We start from the raw sequence: 24290 nt of genomic DNA on the forward strand, positions 1-24290 counted from the left end.
GCAAAGTACTACTGTTTTCTATTCAATTCATTTTATTTCGCTTCTAAGATATCTGATGAGCGGATAATTTATACGCTTTTTGACATTGTTTTTAGTATGTTTTTAGTAGGATCTAGTTACTTTTAGGGATGTTTTCATTAGTTTTTATGTTAAATTCACATTTCTGGACTTTACTATGAGTTTGTGTATTTTTCTATGATTTCAGGTATTTTCTGGCTGAAATTGAGGGACTTGAGCAGAAATCAGATTCAGAGGTTGAAGAAGGACTGCTGATGCTGTTGGATTCTGACCTCCCTGCACTCAAAGTAGATTTGCTGGAGCTACAAAACTCGAAATGGCGCGCTTCCAATTGCGTTGGAAAGTAGACATCCAGGGCTTTCCAGCAATATATAATAGTCTATACTTTGGCCAAGAATAGACGACGTAAACTGGCGTTCAACGCCAGCCTTCTGCCCAAATCTGGCGTCCAGCGCCAGAAAAGGATCCAAAACCAGAGTTGAACGCCCAAACTGGCACAGAAACTGGCGTTCAACTCCACAAATGGCCTCTGCACGTGCAACACTCAGGCTCAGCCCAAACACACACCAAGTGGGCCCAGGACGTGGATTTATGCATCAATTACTTACTCATGTAAACCCTAGTAGCTAGTTTATTATAAATAGGACCTCTTACTATTGTATTAGGTATCTTTGGTCTCAGTTTTAATCCATTGTTCATCTTAGGAGACTATTGATCACGCTTTAGGGGGCTGGCCATCTCGGCCATGCCTGGACCTTTCACTTATGTATTTTCAACGGTAGAGTTTCTACACTCCATAGATTAAGGTGTGGAGCTCTGCTGTTCCTCAAAGATTAATGCAAAGTACTACTGTTTTCTATTCAATTCTTCTTATTTCGCTTCTAAGATATCTATTCGCACCCAAGAACGTGATGAAGGTGATGATTATGTGTGACGCTCATCATCCTTCTCCCTTATGAACGCGTGCCTGACAAACACTTCTGTTCTACATGAATTAAGCTAGAATGAATATCTCTTAGATCTCCTAACCAGAATCTTCGTGGCGTAAGCTAGAATGATGGCGGCATTCAAGAGAATCCGGAAAGTCTAAACCTTGTCTGTGGTATTCCGAGTAGGATTCAATGATTGAATGACTGTGACGAGCTCCTAACTCGCGATTGCAGGGCGTTAGTGACAGACGCAAAAGGATAGTAAATCCTATTCCAGCATGATCGAGAACCGACAGATGAATAGCCGTGCCGTGACAGGGTGCGTGAGCATATTATTCACTGAGAGGATAAGATGAAGCCATTGGCAAGGGTGATGCCTCCAGACTATTAGCTGTGCCGTGACAGGGCATTGGATCATTTTCCCGAGAGATGACCGAAAGTAGCCATTGACAGTGGTGATGTATCACATAAAGCCAGCCATGGAAAGGAGTGAGACTGATTGGATGAAGATAGCAGGAAAGCAGAGGTTCAGAGGAACGAAAAGCATCTCCATTCGCTTATCTGAAATTCCTACCAATGAATTACATAAGTATCTCTATCCCTATTTTATTATATAATATTCGAAAACACCATTATCACTTTATATCCGCCTGACTGAGATTTGCAAGGTGACCATAGCTTGCTTCATACCAACAATCTCCGTGGGATTCGACCCTTACTCACATAAGGTATTACTTGGACGACCCAGTGCACTTGCTGGTCAGTTGTATCGAAGTTGTGACAAATTATGAATGTGTAATCACGATTACGCGTACCAAGTTGCTCACGTGCCAGGAATAGTTTGAGCCTGGACATCACAATTTCGTGCACCAAGTTTTTGGAGCCGTTGCCGGGGATTGTTTGAGTTTTCGGCAAGCTTTTGGTCCGGTAACATCAGTGCCAAGTTTGGATCCGGCAACAACACCAAGTTTTTGGCGCCGTTGCCGGGGATTGTTCGAGTTTGGACAACTGACGGTTCATCTTGTTGCTCAGATTAGGTAATTTTCTTTTCAAAAATTTTTCAAAAATATTTTCAAAAATCTCTCATCTGTTTTCGAAAAAAATTATTCAAGATTTTTAAGAATGAATTCTAGTGTTTCATGAAGCATGTGAAGCCTGGCTGGCTGTAAAGCCATGTCTAAATTCTTTTGGACTGAGGCTTCCAAACCATCAGAGGTAAGTTACATACTTGATAAATGATGAGCAGCAATTTGTTATCAAGAGCAATATACTCTGGTGTTACATGCTAAAGCTTGGCTGGCCATTGGCCATGTCTAGTGTTTTGGACTGGAGCTTTCATTGAAAGCTTGGCTGGCTAGTGAGCCATGTCTAATTCCTGGACTGAAGCTTTAGACTAAGAATGCGAGATTCCTGGAATTCATGTTAAAAATTTTGGAATCGTTATTTTTCTTTTTCATATAATTTTTGAAAAATATAAAATAAAAATCCAAAAAAATTAGAAAATCATAAAAATCAAAAATATTTTTGTGTTTCTTGTTTGAGTCATGTGTCATGTTATAAGTTTGGTGTCAATTACATGTGCATCTTGCATTTTTCGAAAATTTCATGCATTCATAGTGTTCTTCATGATCTTCAAGTTGTTCTTGGTAAGTCTTCTTGTTTGATCTTGATGATTTTTTGTTTTGTGTCTTTTCATGTTTTTCATATGCATTCTTGAATTCTTAGTGTCTAAGCATTAAAGAATTCTAAGTTTGGTGTCTTGCATGTTTTCTTTGCATTAAAAATTTTTCAAAATTGTGTCTATGATGTTCATCTTGACATTCATAGTGTTCTTGATGTTCATCTTGACATTCATAACATTCTTGCATGCATTCATTGTTTTGATCTAAAAATTTCATGCATTGCATAATTTTCATGTTTTTCATAAAAATTTCAAAAATCAAAAAAATATCTTTCCCTTTTTCTCTCATCAAATTCGAAAATTTGGATTGACTTTTTCAAAAATTTTTAAAATAAAGTTGTTTCTTATGAGTCAAATCAAATTTTCAATTTGAAAATCTTATCTTTTTGAAAATCTTTTTCAAAAATCAAATCTTTTTCAAAATTTTTGGTTATTTTCGAAAATTCCAAAAATATTTTTCAAAAATCTTTTTCTTATTTTTATCACAAATTTTCGAAAATAACATAATCAATTAATGTTTTGATTCAAAAATTGGAAGTTTGTTACTTGCTTGTTAAGAAAGATTCAAACTTTAAGTTCTAGAATCATATCTTGTGATTTCTTATGAATCAAGTCATTAATTGAGATTTTAAAAATCAAATCTTTTTCAAAACTAATTTCTATCATATCTTTTCAAAAATATCTTCTTATCTTATCTTTTTCAAAAATATCTTTTCAAAATATCTTTTCTAACTTCCTAACTTCTTATCTTTTCAAAATTTGTTTCAACTAACTAACTAACTTTTTGTTTATTTCTTAACTTTTTTTCAAAACCACCTAACTAACTCTCTCTCTCAATTTTCGAAAATATCTTCTCTCTTTCTCAAAAATTTCTTTTTTTATTAACTAATTATTCTTATTTTTATTTTTAATTTCAAAAAATTTTCGAAAAAAAAAAAAATACTAAACATTTTTCAAAAACCATTTTCAAAAATCACTAACTCCTTTTCAAAAATAATTTTCGAAAATTCCCTCCTTCTCTCTCATCTTATTCTATTTATTTATTCATCTACTAACATCTCTTCCTCACATCATCACCAAATTCGAACCCCCTCCTCTATCTGTGTTCAAATTTTTTCTTCTTTTCTATTAACAATAAGGAACCTCTTTACTGTGACATAGAGGATTCCTCTTCTTTTCTTTTTCTCTCCTCTTTCTTATGAGCAGGGACAGAGAAAAAGGCATTCTTGTTGAAACTGATCCAGAACCTAAAAGGACTCTGAAGAGAAAATTAAGAGAAGCTAAATTACAACAATCCAGAGACAACTTGATTGAAAATTTCGAACAAGTAAAGGAGATGGCAGCCGAACCCAACAACAATGCAAGGAGAATGCTTGGTGACTTTACTGCACCAAATTCCAATTTACATGGAAGAAGCATCTCCATTCCTACCATTGGAGCAAACAACTTTGAGCTGAAACCTCAATTAGTTTCTCTGATGCAGCAGAACTGCAAGTTTCATGGACTTCCATCTGAAGATCCTTTTCAGTTCTTAACTGAATTCTTGCAGATATGTGATACTATTAAGACTAATGGAATAGATCCTGAAGTCTACAGGCTCATGCTTTTCCCTTTTGCTGTAAGAGACAGAGCTAGATTATGGTTGGATTCTCAACCTAAAGACAGCCTGAACTCTTGGGATAAGCTGGTCACGGCTTTCTTAGCCAAGTACTTTCCTCCTCAAAAGCTGAGCAAGCTTAGAGCTGATGTTCAAACCTTCAGGCAGAAAGAAGGTGAATCCCTCTATGAAGCTTGGGAAAGATACAAACAGTTGACCAAAAAGTGTCCTTCTGACATGCTTTCAGAATGGACCATCCTGGATATATTCTATGATGGTTTATCTGAGCTATCAAAGATGTCACTGGACACTTCTGCAGGTGGATCCATTCACTTAAAGAAAACGCCTATAGAAGCTCAAGAACTCATTGACATGGTTGCTAATAACCAGTTCATGTACACTTCTGAAAGGAATCCTGTGAGTAATGGGACGCCTATGAAGAAGGGAGTTCTTGAAGTTGATACTCTGAATGCCATATTGGCTCAGAATAAAATATTGACTCAGCAAGTCAACATGATCTCTCAGAGTCTGCATGGAATACAAGCTGCATCCAACAGTACTCAAGAGGCATCTTCTGAAGAAGAAGCTTATGATCCTGAGAACCCTGCAATAGCAGAGGTAAATTACTTAGGTGAACCTTATGGAAACACCTATAATTCATCATGGAGAAATCATCCAAATTTCTCATGGAAGGATCAAAAGCCTCAACAAGGCTTTAATAATGGTGGAAGAAACAGGTTTAGCAATAGCAAGCCTTTTCCATCATCAACTCAGCAACAGACAGAGAACTCTGAACAAAATGCTTCCAATTTAGCAAATCTAGTCTCTGATCTATCTAAGGCCACTGTAAGTTTCATGAATGAAACAAGGTCTTCCATTAGAAATTTGGAAGCACAAGTGGGCCAACTGAGTAAAAGGATCACTGAAATCCCTCCTAGTATTCTCCCAAGCAATACAGAAGAGAACCCAAAAGGAGAATGCAAGGCCATTGACATAAGCGCCATGGCCGAACCCAATGAGGGAGAGGAGGACGTGAATCCCAAGGAGGAAGACTTCCTGGGATGTCCAGTGATCAATAAGGAGCTTCCCTCTGAGGAACCAAAGGAGTCTGAGACTCATCTAGAGACCATAGAGATTCCATTGAACCTCCTTATGCCCTTCATGAGCTCTGATGAGTATTCCTCTTCTGAAGAGAATGAGGATGTTACTGAAGAGCAAACTGCCAAGTTTCTTGGTGCAATCATGAAGCTGAATGCCAAATTACTTGGCATTGATACTTGGGAAGTTGAACCTCCCTTGTTCATCAATGAACTAAGAGATCTGGATCAACAGACATTGCCTCAGAAGAGACAGGATCCTGGAAAGTTCATAATACCCTGTACCATAGACACTATGATCTTTAAGGCTCTGTGTGACCTTGGTTCAGGAATAAACCTCATGCCCCTCTCTGTAATAGAGAAACTGGGAATCTATGGGGTGCAAGCTGCTAAAATCTCATTAGAGATGGCAGACAGTTCAAGAAAACAGGCTTATGGACAAGTAGAGGACGTTTTAGTAAAGGTTGAGGGCCTTTACATCCGTGCTGATTTCATAGTCCTGGATACTGGAAAGGAAGAGGATGAATCCATCATCCTAGGAAGACCTTTCCTGGCCACAGCAAGAGCTGTGATTGATGTTGACAGAGGTGAAATAGTCCTTCAATGGAATGAGAACTCCCTTGTATTCAAAACTCAAGGATCTCCCTCTGCAACCATGGAGAGGAAGCTTGAAAAGCTTCTCTCAAAGCAGAGTCAACCAGAGCCCCCACAGTCAAACTCTAAGTTTGGTGTTGAACTCCCATATCCAAACACTAAGTTTGGTGTTGGAGAGTCTCAACAAAGCTCTGCACATCTGTGAGGCTCCATGAGAGCCCACTGTCAAGCTATTGACATTAAAGAAGCGCTTGTTAGGAGGCAACCCAATGTTTATCTAATTCTTATTTTTATTGTTTTTCATGTTTTCTTAGGTTCATGATCATGTGGAGTCACAAAATAAATAGAAAAATTGAAAACGGAATCAAGAACAGCAGAAGAAAAATCACACCCTGGAGTAGCATCTGTCTGGCGTTCAGCGCCAGAACAGAGCATGGTTCTGGCGCTGAACGCCCAAAATGGGCAGCTTCTGGGCGCTGAACGCCAGAATAGGCATGGTTCTGGCGTTCAACGCCAGAAATGGCGCACAAATGGGCGTTGAACGCCCAAAATGGCCACCAACCTGGCGCTGAACGCCCAGAGTTGGGTACAAAGGCATTTTTACATGCCTAATGGGTGCAGGGATGTAAATCCTTGAACACCTCAGGATCTGTGGACCCCACAGGATCCACTCAGGATCTGTGGACCCCACAGGATCCCCACCTACCTCCACTCACTTCTTTTCACTACTCTCTTTCACATAACCCCATAAACACTCTTCCCCAAAAACCCTTCACCAATCACCTCAAACTCTCTTCCCCATCACCTTTTCACCACTCACATCCATCCACTCTTCCCCATAAACCTACCTCATAAACTCCACCTACCTTCAAAATTTAAAACCAATCTCCCACCCAAACCCACCCATATGGCCAAACATTAACCCCCCTCCCTTCCCTATATAAAGACCTCCATTCTTCATCAAATTCACACAACACACCCCTCTACACTCTCCTTGGCCGAAACCACATCTCCCTCTCCCTCTCCATATTTCTTCTTCTTCTTCTTCTTCTTCTATTCTTTTGTTTATTGCTCGAGGGCGAGCAATATTCTAAGTTTGGTGTGGTAAAAGCATAGCTTTTTTGTTTTTCCATTACCATTGATGGCATCAAAGACCGAAGAATCCTCTAGAAGAGGGAAAGGGAAGATAAAAGCTTCCACATCCGAGTCATGGGAGATGGAAATGTTCATCTCCAAAGCCCATCAAGACCATTTCTATGATGTTGTGGCCAAGAAGAAGGTGATCCCTGAGGTCCCTTTTAAACTCAAAAGAAATGAGTATCCGGAGATCCGACATGAAATTCAAAGAAGAGGTTGGGAAGTTCTAACAAATCCCATCCAACAAGTCGGCATCCTAATGGTTCAAGAGTTCTATGCCAATGCATGGATCACCAAGAACCATGATCAAAGTAAGAACCCGGATCCAAAGAACTATGTTACAATGGTTCGGGGGAAATACTTAGATTTTAGTCCGGAGAATGTGAGGTTGGCGTTCAACTTGCCATACATGGAAGAGAACACACGCCCCTACACAAGGAGAGTCAACTTTGATCAAAGGTTGGACCAAGTCCTTATGGACATATGTGTAGAAGGAGCTCAATGGAAAATGGACTCCAAAGGCAAGCCAGTTCAACTAAGAAGATTGGACCTCAAGCCTATAGCTAGAGGATGGTTGGAGTTTATTCAATGCTCAATCATTCCCACTAGCAACCGGTCTGAAGTTACTATAGACCGGGCCATCATGATCCATAGCATCATGATTGGAGAAGAGGTGGAAGTTCATGAGATTATACCTCAAGAACTCTACAAGGTGGCTGACAAGTCCTCCACTATGGCAAGGTTAGCCTTTCCTCACCTCATTTGCCACCTATGCAATTCAGCTGGGATTGACATAGAGGGAGATATCCTCATCAAAGAGGACAAGCCCATCAATAAGAAAAAAATGGAGCAAGCAAGAGAGCCCAGTCATGGAGCTCAAGAGGAACAAGAAGCTCATCACTATGAGATTCCGGAAATGCCTCAAATGCAACTTCTTCCACAAAACTATTAAGAGCAAATCAACACCTCCCTAGGAGAATTGAGTTCCAATATGGGACAACTAAGGGTGGAACATCAAGAGCACTCCATCATGCTCCATGAAATAAGAGAAGATCAAAAAGCAATGAGGGAGGAGCAACAAAGACAAGGAAGAGACATAGAAGAGCTCAAGGACATCATTGGTTCCTCAAGAAGGAAACGCCACCATCACTAAGGTGGATTCATTCCTTGTTCTTATTTCTTCTGTTTTTCGTTTTCTATGTTATGTGCTTATCTATGTTTGTGTCTTGATTACATGATCATTAGTAGTAATAACTATGTCTTAAAGTTATGAATGTCCTATGAATCCATCACCTCTCTTAAATGAAAAATGTTTTAATTCAAAAGAACAAGAAGTACATGAGTTTCGAATTTATCCTTGAACTTAGCTTAATTATATTGATGTGGTGACAATGCTTCTTATTTTCTGAATGTATGCTTGAACAGTGCATATGTCTTTTGAAGTTGTTGTTTAAGAATGTTAAATATGTTGGCTCTTGAAAGAATGATGACTAGGAGACATGTTATTTGATAATCTGAAAAATCATAAAAATGATTCTTGAAGCAAGAAAAAGCAGCAAAGAACAAAGCTTGCAGAAAAAAAAAAGAAGAAAAAAAATTAGGCGAAAAAAAAATAGAAAGAAAAAGAAAAAGCAAGCAGAAAAAGCCAAAAGCTCTTAAAACCAAGAGGCAAGAGCAAAAAGCCAATAACCCTTAAAACCAAAAGGCAAGGGCAAATAAAAAGGATCCCAAGGCTTTGAGCATCAGTGGATAGGAGGGCCTAAAGGAATAAAATCCTGGTCTAAGCGGCTAAACCAAGCTGTCCCTAACCATGTGCTTGTGGCGTGTAGGTGTCAAGTGAAAACTTGAGACTGAGCGGTTAAAGTCAAGGTCCAAAGCGAAAAAAGAGTGTGCCTAAGAACCCTGGACACCTCTAATTAGGGACTTTAGCAAAGCTGAGTCACAATCTGAAAAGGTTCACCCAATTATGTGTCTGTGGCATTTATGTATCCGGTGGTAATACTGGAAAACAAAGTGCTTAGGGCCACGGCCAAGACTCATAAAGAAGCTGTGTTCAAAAATCATCATACTGAACTAGGAGAGTCAATAACACTATTCGAAATCTGAAGTTCCTATAGATGCCAATCATTCTAAACTTCAATGGATAAAGTGAGATGCCAAAACTATTCAAGAGGCAAAAAGCTATAAGTCCCGCTCATATGATTGCAGCTATGTTTCATTGATAGTTTGGAATTTATAATATATTCTCTTCTTTTTATCCTATTTGATTTTCAGTTGCTTGGGGACAAGCAACAATTTAAGTTTGGTTTTGTGATGAGCGGATAATTTATACGCTTTTTGACATTGTTTTTAGTATGTTTTTAGTAGGATCTAGTTACTTTTAGGGATGTTTTCATTAGTTTTTATGTTAAATTCACATTTCTGGACTTTACTATGAGTTTGTGTGTTTTTCTGTGATTTCAGGTATTTTCTGGCTGAAATTGAGGGACTTGAGCAGAAATCAGATTCAGAGGTTGAAGAAGGACTGCTGATGCTGTTGGATTCTGACCTCCCTGCACTCAAAGTGGATTTTCTGGAGCTACAGAACTCGAAATGGCGCGCTTCTAATTGCGTTGGAAAGTAGACATCCAGGGCTTTCCAGAAATATATAATAGTCCATACTTTGGCCAAGAATAGATGACGTAAACTGGCGTTCAACGCCAGCCTTCTGCCCAAATCTGGCGTCCAGCGCCAGAAAAGGATCCAAAACCAGAGTTGAACGCCCAAACTGGCACAGAAACTGGCGTTCAACTCCACAAATGGCCTCTGCACGTGCAACACTCAGGCTCAGCCCAAACACACACCAAGTGGGCCCAGAAAGTGGATTTATGCATCAATTACTTACTCATGTAAACCCTAGTAGCTAGTTTATTATAAATAGGACCTCTTACTATTGTATTAGGTATCTTTGGTCTCAGTTTTAATCCATTGTTCATCTTAGGAGACTATTGATCACGCTTTAGGGGGCTGGCCATCTCGGCCATGCCTGGACCTTTCACTTATGTATTTTCAACGGTAGAGTTTCTACACTCCATAGATTAAGGTGTGGAGCTCTGCTGTTCCTCAAAGATTAATGCAAAGTACTACTGTTTTCTATTCAATTCTTCTTATTTCGCTTCTAAGATATCTATTCGCACCCAAGAACGTGATGAAGGTGATGATTATGTGTGACGCTCATCATCCTTCTCCCTTATGAACGCGTGCCTGACAAACACTTCTGTTCTACATGAATTAAGCTAGAATGAATATCTCTTAGATCTCCTAACCAGAATCTTCGTGGCGTAAGCTAGAATGATGGCGGCATTCAAGAGAATCCGGAAAGTCTAAACCTTGTCTGTGGTATTCCGAGTAGGATTCAATGATTGAATGACTGTGACGAGCTCCTAACTCGCGATTGCAGGGCGTTAGTGACAGACGCAAAAGGATAGTAAATCCTATTCCAGCATGATCGAGAACTGACAGATGAATAGCCGTGCCGTGACAAGGTGCGTGAGCATATTATTCACTGAGAGGATAAGATGAAGCCATTGGCAAGGGTGATGCCTCCAGACGATTGGCCGTGCCGTGACAGGGCATTGGATCATTTTCCCGAGAGATGACCGAAAGTAGCCATTGACAGTGGTGATGTATCACATAAAGCCAGCCATGGAAAGGAGTGAGACTGATTGGATGAAGATAGCAGGAAAGCAGAGGTTCAGAGGAACGAAAAGCATCTCCATTCGCTTATCTGAAATTCCTACCAATGAATTACATAAGTATCTCTATCCCTATTTTATTATATAATATTCGAAAACACCATTATCACTTTATATCCGCCTGACTGAAATTTGCAAGGTGACCATAGCTTGCTTCATACCAACAATCTCCGTGGGATTCGACCCTTACTTACGTAAGGTATTACTTGAACGACCCAGTGCACTTGCTGGTCAGTTGTATCGAAGTTGTGACAAATTATGAATGTGTAATCACGATTACGCGTACCAAGTTGTTCACGTGCCAGGAATAGTTTGAGCCTGGACATCACAATTTCGTGCACCAATATCCATTCGCACCCAAGAACGTGATGAAGGTGATGATTATGTGTGACGCTCATCACCATTCTCCCCTATGAACACGTGCCTGACAAACACTTCCGTTCTACATGAAATAAGCTAGAATGAATATCTCTTAGATCTCCTAACCAGAATCTTCGTGGCGTAAGCTAGAATGATGGCGGCATTCAAGAGAATCCAGAAAGTCTAAACCTTGTCTGTGGTATTCCGAGTAGGATTCAATGATTGAATGACTATGACGAGCTTCAAACTCGCGAGTGCTGGGCGTTAGTGACAGACGCAAAAGGAGGGTGAATCCTATTCCAGCATGATCGAGAACCGACAGATGATTAGCCGTGCTGTGACAGAGCATGTGAGCATATTTTTCACTGAGAGGAGGGGATGTAGCCACTGACAACGGTGATGCCCTTGCATAAAGCCAGCCATGGAAAGGAGTAAGACTGATTGGATGAAGATAGCAGGAAAGCAGAGGTTCAGAGGAACGAAGGCATCTCCATTCGCTTATCTGAAATTCTCACCAATGAATTACATAAGTATTTCTATTCCTATTTTATTATATTAAATTCGAAAACACCATTATCAATTTATATCTGCCTAACTGAGATTTGCAAGGTGACCATAGCTTGCTTCATACCAACAATCTCCGTGGGATTCGACCCTTACTCAGGTAAGGTATTACTTGGATGACCCAGTGCACTTGCTGGTTAGTTGTATCGAAGTTGTGAACCATGGTATTGGCACCATGTTCTTGGCGCCATTGCCAGGAAAAGAAAGAGCCATGAATTTTATATAATCACAGTGTAATCACGATTGCGCGTACCAAGCTGCTCACGTTGCCAGGGATTGTTTGAGCCTGGACATCACAATTTCGTGCACCAAGTTTTTGGCGCCGTTGCCGGGGATTGTTCGAGTTTGTACAACTGATGGTTTATCTTGTTGCTCAGATTAGGTAATTTTCTTTTTATTTTATTTTCAAAAAAATTTTTCAAAAATATTTCTAAAATTTTCTCATCTGTTTTCGAAAATAATATAAAAATGTTTTCAAAAATTTTATTCAAAATTTTTAAGAACGAATTATAGTGTTTCATGAAGCATGTTGAAGCCTGGCTGGCGGTAAAGCCATGTCTAATTCCTTTGGGAATGAGTATGTCAGGCGTGTCATGTCTGAATTACATGCTGAAGCTTGGCTGGCCATTGGTCATGTCTAGTGTTTTGGACCGGAGCTTTCATTGAAAACTTGGCTGGCTAGTGAGCCATGTCTAATTCCTGGACTGAAGCTTTAGACTAAGAATGCTAGATTCCTGGAATTCATATTAAAAATTTTGGAATCCTTATTTTTGTTTTTCAATTAATTTTTCGAAAAAAATACAAAAAAATTAAAAAAATCATAAAAATCAAAAACATTTTTTGTGTTTCTTGTTTGAGTCTTGAGTCATGTCATAAGTTTGGTGTCACTTGCATATGCATCTTGCATTTTTTCGAAAATATCATGCATTCATAGTGTTCTTCATGATCTTCAAGTTGTTCTTGGTAAGTCTTCTTGTTTGATCTTGATGATTTTTTGTTTTGTGTCTTTTCATGTTTATCATATGCATTCTTGAATTCTAGTGTCTAAGCATTAAAGAATTCTAAGTTTGGTGTCTTGTATGTTTTCTTTGCATTAAAAATTTTTCAAAATTGTGTCTATGATGTTCATCTTGACATCCAAAGTGTTCTTGGTGTTCATCTTGACATTCATAGCATTCTTGCATGCATCACATGTTTTGATCTAAAATTATCATGCATTGCATCATTTTTCTTGTTTTTCTCTCTCTTCATTAAAAATTCAAAAATCAAAAAAATATCTTTCCCTTTTTCTCTCTCATCAAATTCGAAAATTTGAGTTGACTTTTTCAAAATCTTTTTAAAATCAAGTTGTTTCTTATGAGTCAAATCAAATTTTCAATTTGAAAATCTTATCTTTTTCAAAATCTTTTTCAAAAATCAAATCTTTTTCAAAATTCTTAGTTATTTTCGAAAATTCCAAAAATATTTTTCAAAAATCTTTTTCTTATTTTTATACCAAATTTTCGAAAATAACCATAACAATTAATGTTTTGATTCAAAAATTTCAAGTTTGTTACTTGCTTGTTAAGAAAGATTCAAACTTTGAGTTCTAGAATCATATCTTGTGATTTCTTATGAATCAAGTCATTAATTGTGATTTTAAAAATCAAATCTTTTTTTTCAAAAACTAATTTTTATCATATATTTTCAAAAATATCTTCTCATCTTATCTTTTTTCAAAAATCTAATTTCAAAATATCTTTTCCAACTTTCTAACTTCTTATCTTTTCAAAATTTGTTTCAACTAACTAACTAACTTTTTGTTTGTTTCTTAACTTTTTCAAAACTACCTAACTAACTCTCTCTCTAATTTTCGAAAATATCTTCCCTCTTTTTCAAAAATTTCTTTTTTTATTAACTAATTATTTTTTATTTTTGATTTTAAAACTTTTTCGAAAAAAATACTAACATTTTTCAAAATAACCATTTTCGAAAATCACTAACTCTTTTTCAAAAATTATTTTCGAAAATCCACCCTCTCCCATCTTATTCTATTTATTTATTCATTTACTAACATCTCATCTCACATCTCTGCCATCCTCACAGTTGTGTTTCTTTCTTTACATCACATTCTTTGTCTCCCCCTCTTCTTTTACTCACACAGGGATCCCTATACTGTGGTATAAAGGATCTCTATTATTATTATTATTTTTCTGTGCCCTCTTCTTTGTCATATGAGCAGGAGCAAGGATAAGAACATTCTTGTGGGAGCAGATCCAGAACCTGAAAGGACTCTGAAAAGGAAACTAAGAGAAGCTAAAATACAAAAATCCAGAGATAACCTTTCAGAAATTTTCGAACAGGAAGAGGAGATGGCAGCCAAAAATAATAATAATGTAAGGAAGATGCTTGGTGACTTTACTGCACCTAATTCCAATTTACATGGAAGAAGCATCTCCATTCCTGCCATTGGAGCAAACAACTTTGAGCTGAAACCTCAATTAGTTTCTCTGATGCAGCAGAACTGCAAGTTTCATGGACTTTCATCTGAAGATCCCTTTCAGTTCTTAACTGAATTCTTGCATATATGTGATACTGTTAAGACTAATGGAGTAGATCCTGAAGTCTACAGGCTCATGCTTTTCCCTTTTGCTGTAAGAGATAGAGCTAGATTATGGTTAGATTCTCAACCCAAAGACAGCCTGAACTCTTGGGATAAGCTGGTCACGGCTTTCTTAGCCAAGTACTTTCCTCCTCAAAAGCTGAGCAAGCTTAGAGCTGATGTTCAAACCTTCAGACAGAAAGAAGGTGAATCCCTCTATGAAGCTTGGGAAAGATACAAACAGTTGACCAAAAAGTGTCCTTCTGACATGCTTTCAGAATGGACCATCCTGGATATATTCTATGATGGTTTATCTGAGCTATCAAAAATGTCACTGGACACTTCTGCAGGTGGATCCATTCACCTAAAGAAAACGCCTGCAGAAGCTCAAGAACTCATTGACATGGTTGCCAATAACCATTTCATGTACACTTCTGAAAGGAATCCTATAAGCAATGGGACGCCTATGAAGAAGGGAGTTCTTGAAGTTGATATTCTGAATGCCATATTGGCTCAGAATAAAATATTGACTCAGCAAGTCAATATGATCTCTCAGAGTCTGCATGGAATGCAAGCTGCATCCAACAGTACTCAAGAGGCATCTTCTGAAGAAGAAGCTTATGATCCTGAAAACCCTGCAATAGCAGAGGTAAATTATTTAGGTGAACCTTATGGAAACACCTATAACTCATCATGGAGAAATCATCCAAATTTCTCATGGAAGGATCAAAAGCCTCAACAAGGCTTTAATAATGGTGGAAGAAACAGGTTTAGCAATAATAAATTTTTTCCATCATCCACTCAACAACAGACAGAGAACTTTGAACAAAATACTTCTAATTTGGCAAACCTAGTCTTTGATCTGTCTAAGGCCACTGTAAGTTTCATGAATAAAACAAGATCTTCCATTAGAAATCTGGAAGCACAAGTGGGCCAGCTGAGTAAAAGGATCACTGAAATCCCTCCCAGTACTCTCCCAAGCAATACACAAGAGAACCCAAAAGGAGAGTGCAAGGCCATTGACATAAGCACCATGGCCGAACCTACAAGGGGAGTGGAGGACGTGAATCCCAAGGAGGAAGACCTCCTGGGACATCCAGTGATCAATAAGGAGCTTCCCTCTGAGGAACCAAAGGACTCTGAGGCTCATCTAGAGACCATAGAGATTCCATTGAACCTCCTTATGCCCTTCATGAGCTTTGATGAGTATTCCTCTTCTGAAGAGAATGAGGATGTTACTGAAGAGCAAACTGCCAAGTTTCTTGGTGCAATCATGAAGCTGAATGCCAAATTATTTGGCATTGATACTTGGGAAGTTGAACCTCCCTTGTTCATCAATGAACTAAGTGATCTGGATCAACTGACATTGCCTCAGAAGAGACAGGATCCTGGAAAGTTCATAATACCCTGTACCATAGGCAACATGATCTTTAAGGCTCTGTGTGACCTTGGTTCAGGAATAAACCTCATGCCCCTCTCTGTAATAGAGAAACTGGGAATCTATGGGGTGCAAGCTGCTAAAATCTCATTAGAGATGGCAGACAGTTCAAGAAAATAGGCTTATGGACAAGTAGAGGACGTATTAGTAAAGGTTGAAGGCCTTTACATCCCTGCTGATTTCATAGTCCTGGATACTGGAAAGGAAGAGGATGAATCCATCATCCTAGGAAGACCTTTCCTGGCCACAACAAGAGCTGTGATTGATGTTGACAGAGGTGAACTAGTCCTTCAATGGAATGAGGACTCCCTTGTATTTAAAACTCAAGGATCTCCCTCTGCAACCATGAAGAGGAAACAGAAAAAGCTTCTCTCAAAGCAGAGTCAACCAGAGCCCTCACAGTCAAACTCTAAGTTTGGTGTTGGGAGGCCACAACCAAACTCTAAGTTTGGTGTTGAACTCTCATATCCAAACTCTAAGTTTGGTGTTAGAGAATTTCAACAAAGCTCTGCACATCTGTGAGGCTCCATGAGAGCCCACTGTCAAGCTATTGACATTAAAGAAGCGCTTGTTGGGAGGCAACCCAATGTTTATTTATCTAACTATATTTTTCTTAGTTATATATCTTTGTAGGTTCATGATCATGTGGAGTCACAAAATAAATATAAAAATTGAAAACGGAATCAAAAACAGCAGAAGAAAAATCACACCCTGGAGGAGCATCTGTCTGGCGTTCAGCGCCAGAACAGAGCATGGTTCTGGCGCTGAACGCCCAAAATGGGCAGCTTCTGGGTGCTGAACGCCAGAACAGGCATGGTAACGCCAGAAATGGCACACAAATGGGCGTTGAACGCCCAAAATGGTCACCAACCTAGCGCTGAACGCCCAGAGTTGTGTGCAAAGGCATTTTTACATGCCTAATGGGTGCAGGGATGTAAATCCTTGAACACCTTAGGACCTGTGGACCCCACAGGATCCACTCAGGATCTGTGGACCCCACAGGATCCCCACCTACCTCCACTCACTTCTTCTCACCACTCTCTTTCACACAACCCCATAAACACTCTTCCCCAAAAACCCTTCACCAATCACCTCAAACCCTCTTCCCCATCACCTCTTCACCACTCACATCCATCCACTCTTCCCCATAAATCTACCTCATAAACTCCACCTACCTTCAAAATTCAAAACCAATTTCCCACCCAAACCCACCCATATGGCCGAAACCTTTCCCCCCTTCCCTTACCTATATAAAGCCCTCCATTCTTCATCAAATTCACACAACACACCCCTCTACACCCTTCTTGGCCGAACCACATCACCCTCTCCCTCTCCTCCATTTCTTCTTCTTCTTCATCTATTCTTTCTTTTCTTGCTCGAGGGCGAGCAAAATTCTAAGTTTGGTGTGGTAAAAGCATAAGCTTTTTGTTTTTCCATTACCATTGATGGCACCTAAGACCGGAGAATCCTCTAGAAAGGGGAAAGGGAAGACAAAAACTTCCACATCCGAGTCATGAGAGATGGAAAGGTTCATCTCCAAAGCCCATCAAGACCACTTCTATGATGTTGTGGCCAAGAAGAAGGTGATCCCTGAGGTCCCTTTCAAACTCAAAAGAAATGAGTATCCGGAGATCCGACATGAAATTCAAAGAAGAGGTTGGGAAGTTCTAACAAATCCCATCCAACAAGTCGGCATCCTAATGGTTCAAGAGTTCTATGCCAATGCATGGATCACCAAGAACCATGATCAAAGTAAGAACCCGGATCCAAAGAACTATGTTACAATGGTTCGGGGGATATAGTTAGATTTTAGTCCGGAAAATGTGAGGTTGGCGTTCAACTTGCCAAACATGGAAGAGAACGCACGCCCCTACACAAGGAGAGTCAACTTTGATCAAAGGTTGGACCAAGTCCTTATGGACATATGTGTAGAAGGAGCTCAATGGAAGGTTGACTCCAAAGGTAAGCTGGTTCAACTAAGAAGATTGGACCTCAAGCCTGTAGCTAGAGGATGGTTGGAGTTCATTCAATGCTCAATCATTCACACTAGCAACCGGTCTGAAGTTACTATAGACTGGGCCATCATGATCCATAGTATCATGATTGGAGAAGAGGTGGAAGTTCATGAGATTATACCTCAAGAACTCTACAAGGTGGCTGACAAGTCCTCTACCATGGCAAGGTTAGCCTTTCCTCACCTCATTTGCCACCTATGCAATTTGGCTGGGATTGACATAGAGGGAGATATCCTCATCAAAGAGGACAAGCCCATCACTAAGAAAAAGATGGAGCAAGCAAGAGAGCCCACTCATGGAGCTCAAGAGGCGTATGAAGCACATCACCATGAGATCCCGGAGATGCCTCAAATGCACTTTCCTCCATAAAACTATTGGGAGCAAATTAACACCTCCCTAGGAGAATTGAGTTCCAATATGGGACAACTAAGGGTGGAACATCAAGAGCACTCCATCATGCTCCATGAAATCAGAGAAGATCAAAAAGCAATGAGGGAGGAGCAACAAAGACAAGGAAGAGACATAGAAGAGCTCAGGGACATCATTGGTTCCTCAAGAAGGAAACGCCACCATCACTAAGGTGGATTCATTCCTTGTTCTTATTTCTTCTATTTTTCGTTTTCTATGTTATGTGCTTATCCATGTTTGTGTCTTCATTATATGATCATTAGTAGTTAGTAACTTTGTCTTAAAGTTATGAATGTCCTATGAATCCATCACCTCTCTTAAATGAAAAATGTTTGAATTCAAAAGAACAAGAAGTACATGAGTTTTGAATTTATCCTTGAACTTAGCTTAATTATATTGATGTGGTGACAATGCTTCTTGTTTTCTGAATGTATGCTTGAACAGTGCATATGTCTTTTGAAGTTGTTGTTTAAGAATGTTAAATATGTTGGCTCTTGAAAGAATGATGACTAGGAGACATGTTATTTGATAATCTGAAAAATCATAAAAATGATTCTTGAAGCAAGAAAAAGCAGCAAAGAACAAAGCTTGCAGAAAAAAAAAGGGGCGAAAAAAATAGAAAAAAAAATAGAAAGAAAAAGAAAAAGCAAGCAGAAAAAGCCAATAACCCTTAAAACCAAAAGGCAAGGGCAAATAAAAAGGATCCCAAGGCTTTGAGCATCAGTGGATAGGAGGGCCTAAAGGAATAAAATCCTAGTCTAAGCGGCTAAACCAAGCTGTCCCTAACCATGTGCTTGTGGCGTGTAGGTGTCAAGTGAAAACTTGAGACTGAGCGGTTAAAGTCAAGGTCCAAAGCAAAAAAAAGAGTGTGCCTAAGAACCCTGGACACCTCTAATTGGGGACTTTAGCAAAGCTGAGTCACAATCTGAAAAGGTTCACCCAATTATGTGTCTGTGGCATTTATGTATCCGGTGGTAATACTGGAAAACAAAGTGCTTAGGGCCACGGCCAAGACTCATAAAAAAGCTGTGTTCAAGAATCATCATACTGAACTAGGAGAATCAATAACACTATCTGAACTCTGAGTTCCTATAGATGCCAATCATTTTGAACCTCAATGGATAAAGTGAGATGCCAAAACTATTCAAGAGGCAAAAAGCTATAAGTCCCGCTCATATGATTGGAGCTATGTTTCATTGGTAGTTTGGAATTTATAGTATATTCTCTTCTTTTTATCCTATTTGATTTTCAGTTGCTTCGGCACAAGCAACAATTTAAGTTTGGTGTTGTGATGAGCGGATAATTTATACACTTTTTGACATTGTTTTTAGTATGTTTTTAGTAGGATCTAGTTACTTTTAGGGATGTTTTCATTAATTTTTATGTTAAATTCACATTTCTGGACTTTACTATGAGTTTGTGTATTTTTCTGTGATTTCAGGTATTTTCTGGCTGAAATTGAGGGACTTGAGCAGAAATCAGATTCAGAGGTTGAAGAAGGACTGCGGATGCTGTTGGATTCTGACCTCCCGCACTCAAAGTGGATTTTCTGGAGCTACAGAACTCGAAATGGCGCGCTTCCAATTGCGTTGGAAATTAGACATCCAGGGCTTTCCAGCAATATATAATAGTCCATACTTTGGCCAAGAATAGACGACTTAAACTGGCGTTCAATGCCAGCTCTCTGCCCAATTCTGGCGTCCAGCGCCAGAAAAGGATCCAAAACCAGAGTTGAACGCCAGAAATGGATCAAAACCTGGCGTTCAACTCCACAAATGGCCTCTTCACGTGGAAAGATAAGGCTCAGCCCAAGCACACACCAAGTGGGCCCCGGAAGTGGATTTATGCATCAATTACTTACTTATGTAAACCCTAGTGACTAGTGTATTATAAATAGGACATTTTACTAGTCTTTTTGACAATCTTTGATCAGTTGTATGCTATCTTAGATCACGTTTGAGGGCTGGCCATCTCGGCCATGCCTGGACCTTTCACTTATGTAATTTTAACGGTAGAGTTTCTACACTCCATAGATTAAGGTGTGGAGCTCTGCTGTTCCTCAAAGATTAATGCAAAGTACTACTGTTTTCTATTCAATTCATCTTATTTCGCTTCTAAGATATCCATTCGCACCCAAGAACGTGATGAAGGTGATGATTATGTGTGACGCTCATCACCATTCTCCCCTATGAACACGTGCCTGACAAACACTTCCGTTCTACATGAAATAAGCTAGAATGAATATCTCTTAGATCTCCTAACCAGAATCTTCGTGGCGTAAGCTAGAATGATGGCGGCATTCAAGAGAATCCGGAAAGTCTAAACCTTGTCTGTGGTATTTTGAGTAGGATTCAATGATTGAATGACTGTTACGAGCTTCAAACTCGCGAGTGCTGGGCGTTAGTGACAGACGCAAAAGGAGGGTGAATCCTATTCCAGCATGATCGAGAACCGACAGATGATTAGCCGTGCTGTGACAGAGCATGTGAGCATATTTTTCACTGAGAGGAGGGGATGTAGCCACTGACAACGGTGATGCCCTTGCATAAAGCCAACCATGGAAAGGAGTAAGACTTATTGGATGAAGATAGCAGGAAAGCAGAAGTTCAGAGGAACGAAGGCATCTCCATTCGCTTATCTGAAATTCTCACCAATGAATTACATAAGTATTTCTATCCCTATTTTATTATATTAAATTCAAAAACACCATTATCAATTTATATCTGCCTAACTGGGATTTGCAAGGTGACCATAGCTTGCTTCATACCAACAATCTCCGTGGGATTCGACCCTTACTCACGTAAGGTATTACTTGGATGACCCAGTGCACTTGCTGGTTAGTTGTATCGAAGTTGTGAACCATGGTATTGGCACCATGTTCTTGGCACCATTGCCAGGGAAAGAAAGAGCCATGAATTTTATATAATCAAAGTGTAATCACGATTGCGCGTACCAAGTTGCTCACGTTGCCAGGGATTGTTTGAGCCTGGACATCACAATTTCGTGCACCAATCTTGCAAGCTCCACTCCCTTGTGCTCTTCTTTGAATTCTTCCACCTCCTTGTAAGCTTCTTCAATTTCAACCTCTTCCTCTTGGTAGCTTTCTTCCAATTCAATCTCCTCTTCATTGCTTTCCAAGGGCATGGGAGGTTGTGCTTCTTCTTCTTTAATCTCCATGTCAAGTCCAATGGGAGAGGGTTCTATTGTAGATAAGGATTCATCAATGATTGAGTGCATCTCTTGATCATCCCCTTCAAAATCTTCAACCATGATATGCCTTGGAGGTTGTACACCCTCCTCAACATCAATTTCAAACATCTTTAAAGGAGACTCTATAACTTGACTTTCCCATGGAGGTTCCGCATCTCCGAAGTCTACAACTGCTTTTTCCTCTTCAATAATTGCTGCTTTGTCCAGCTATTTTAGTATAAAATCGTACTCATCCTTGATGATTTTCTTTCCATGACAACTCCTTTCAACTATTCCTTCATCTACAAGGGTCTCTCCTACCTCCACATGTTGGGCCTCCTCTTGCTCTAAGACAAAATCAGACTCCTCCTTGATGTCTTCCTTCACTAATTCTTCAACCACTCCTTCGACATCAAGGGTCTCTACTAGCTTCACCTGTAGGCCCTCCTCTAGCTTCTTATAAAGTATGAATTCGCGAAGACGATTCCTTTTCTCTTGTTCCTTGTTAATAGGCATAGCTGGGATCATCTTGCTCTTGGATTGATGGATATGGATGCTCTTCCATGGAGGGTGGTGATGGGATGGGGAGATCATTATGTGGTTGAGAAGGAAGTGCACTAGAGTTTGAGGGTTGAATATTGGAGGTAGAGGGTTGGTTCATGTGGGATATAAGATTTTAGAGTGTAGAGGTGGGACTAATGATGTTAGAGATGAGTGTGTTATTATCCAATGGAGGTTGGGGTGGATAGGAGGGTTCATTTGTTGGGAGAAAGGGCTCATAATATAGAGGTGGTTCTTCTTGATAAGGATATGGAGATGGTGAATATTGAGGTGGTGGTTCTGGGTGTGGTTCATGGGGTGGTTGGTGTGGTGGATAAGGATTAGGGTCATATGGAGGTAAATGGTGGAAAGGGGCTTGTGAGTATGGTGGTTCCAAGTTATGTTGGGGAGGTGGTTCATAAGCATATGATGGGGCTTGTTGGTAACCATAAGGGGTCCACCATATCTATCATCTTGGTACGCACCTCAGAATGGCTTTTGACCATAGTAATTTGGTGGAGGTGGTTTGTCACGAAAGGGTCCACCATAACTATTGTCTTAGTATGCATCACAGAATGGTTGTTGGTTATAGCGCATTGGAGGGGGGTTGTTGCCAAGAGGGTTGATCAAATCCTTGTGGCTCCTCCCATCTTTGATTCTTCTAACCTTGATGCCTATTTTCATTATAGTTTCCATTCCTTACAACAACATTGGAACCAAACTTGAAACCAGAGGGGTGAGAATTCATAGTAGCTAATAAAGATTAAAAACAAAAACAAATAAAAATGAGTGGAAATAAACTCCTAAAATTAAAAATACTAACAAAGAAACGAAAAAGAAAAATTATTTACAATAACCAATAATAAGGCACACGTTTGTAATTCCCCGGCAACGGCGCCATTTTGACGAGAGGACTTCTGCTAGTAAAGAATTTTATAAAAATAACCACGTTTTAGGTATAGCTTCTAAACCAACAAAGAATCCTTTTGTACAAAAACTTTGGTTGTCACAAGTAACAAAACCCAATAAAATTTATAACCAAAGTATTTAAACCTCGGGTCGTCTCTCAAGGAATTGCAGGGAAGTATGATTTATTATTGGTTACGGAAAAAGATATATTTTTGGGTTTTTGAATTAAAGAACAAGTAAATTAAATGATAAGAAAAATAAATTAATAATTAAGAAAACTTTTGGCAAGGTATGAGAATTGGAAATCCCATCCTAGTTATCCTTATCAGGTGTGATGAGAATTGTTATTGCTCCCACTTAGTTAACCCTTACTAAATGAAGGAAATTCAAGTGGACTAATCAACTTGATTCCTCAAGTCCTAGTCAACTCCTGTGGAAAGACACGCTTTAGAGGGGTCCAAATCAATCAGCAACTTCCAATTTTCGATCAACTGCTGAGTTTGATAACTCAAGTGTCACCAATTACTCAACCAAAGCCAAAAAGGAAAAAATCTAAATTATTTATATCATAAATAGAAGAAAGCAATCATAAATCTTAAATACCTCAAATTGCATTTAAACATAAATTTAAATCTAACATGGGAAGCTTCATAAGCCAAATTGGGAAAATAAACAAATTATAGCCATAGAATAAATAAAGGTAGAAGAGAAACTAAATTAAAGGAACATTCAACCTGAAACGAAGAAACAAACCTAAAACTAAGAGAAATCCTAAATCCTAAAACCTAAGAGAGAGGAGAGAGCCTCTCTCTCTAGAAAACTACATCTAAAAACCTAAAATTGTGAATATGAAAGTTGTATCAATGAATTGATTGATTCCCCCACTTTATAGCCTCTAATTTGTGTTTTTTGGACCAAAAACTAGGTCAAAAACAGCCCAGAAATCGCCCCCAGTGATTTCTGATACGTCCAGCACGCGGCAGAGTCACGCATGAGCGTCACGCGTGGATTGGATTTTTGCCAGGTCACATATGCGCGTGATCCACGCGTGCGCGTCACCTATCTTCAGGGCAGCTATGACAAATTATATATTGTTGCGAAGCCCCAGATATTAGCTTTCCAACGCAACTAGAACCATGTCATTTGGACCTCTATAGCTCAAGTTATGGTCAATTTAGTACTAGGAGGTCAGGCTGGACAGCTTTAGCAGTTCCTTCATTTTCTTGTATTCCTTCCACTTTTGCATGCTTCCTTTCCATCCTCTAAGCCATTCCTGCCCTGTAAACCCTGAAATAACTTAATGCACATATCACGGCATCAAATGGTAATAAGAGAGGATTAATATTAACAAATTTAAGGCCAAAGAAGCATGTTTTCAATCATAGCACAAAATCAGGAAGAAAAATGTAAAACATGCGAATTCTATGAATAAGTGTGAGTTTAGTGGATAAAATCCACTCAGTTAAATACAAGATGTACCACGAAATAGTGGTGCATCA

At 39.2% G+C, this 24290-nt stretch overlaps 2 non-coding genes across 2 annotated transcripts; both read right to left on the reverse strand.

Moving 5' to 3' along the window:
* Nucleotides 1-4360: 4360 nt before the first annotated feature.
* On the reverse strand, nucleotides 4361-4468 carry LOC148553584 (small nucleolar RNA R71). Its single transcript, XR_015893599.1, has one exon. It is a non-coding gene; the product is annotated as a small nucleolar RNA R71 (small nucleolar RNA).
* A 9990-nt stretch (nucleotides 4469-14458) lies between these two features.
* LOC148553585 (small nucleolar RNA R71) lies at nucleotides 14459-14566 on the reverse strand. Its single transcript, XR_015893223.1, has one exon. It is a non-coding gene; the product is annotated as a small nucleolar RNA R71 (small nucleolar RNA).
* Between the last annotated feature and the right edge of the window lie 9724 nt (nucleotides 14567-24290).

The sequence above is a fragment of the Arachis ipaensis genome, chromosome B7, assembly GCF_059453495.1.
Source record: "Arachis ipaensis isolate K30076 ecotype BB chromosome B7, ASM5945349v1, whole genome shotgun sequence".
Lineage (NCBI taxonomy): Eukaryota > Viridiplantae > Streptophyta > Magnoliopsida > Fabales > Fabaceae > Arachis > Arachis ipaensis.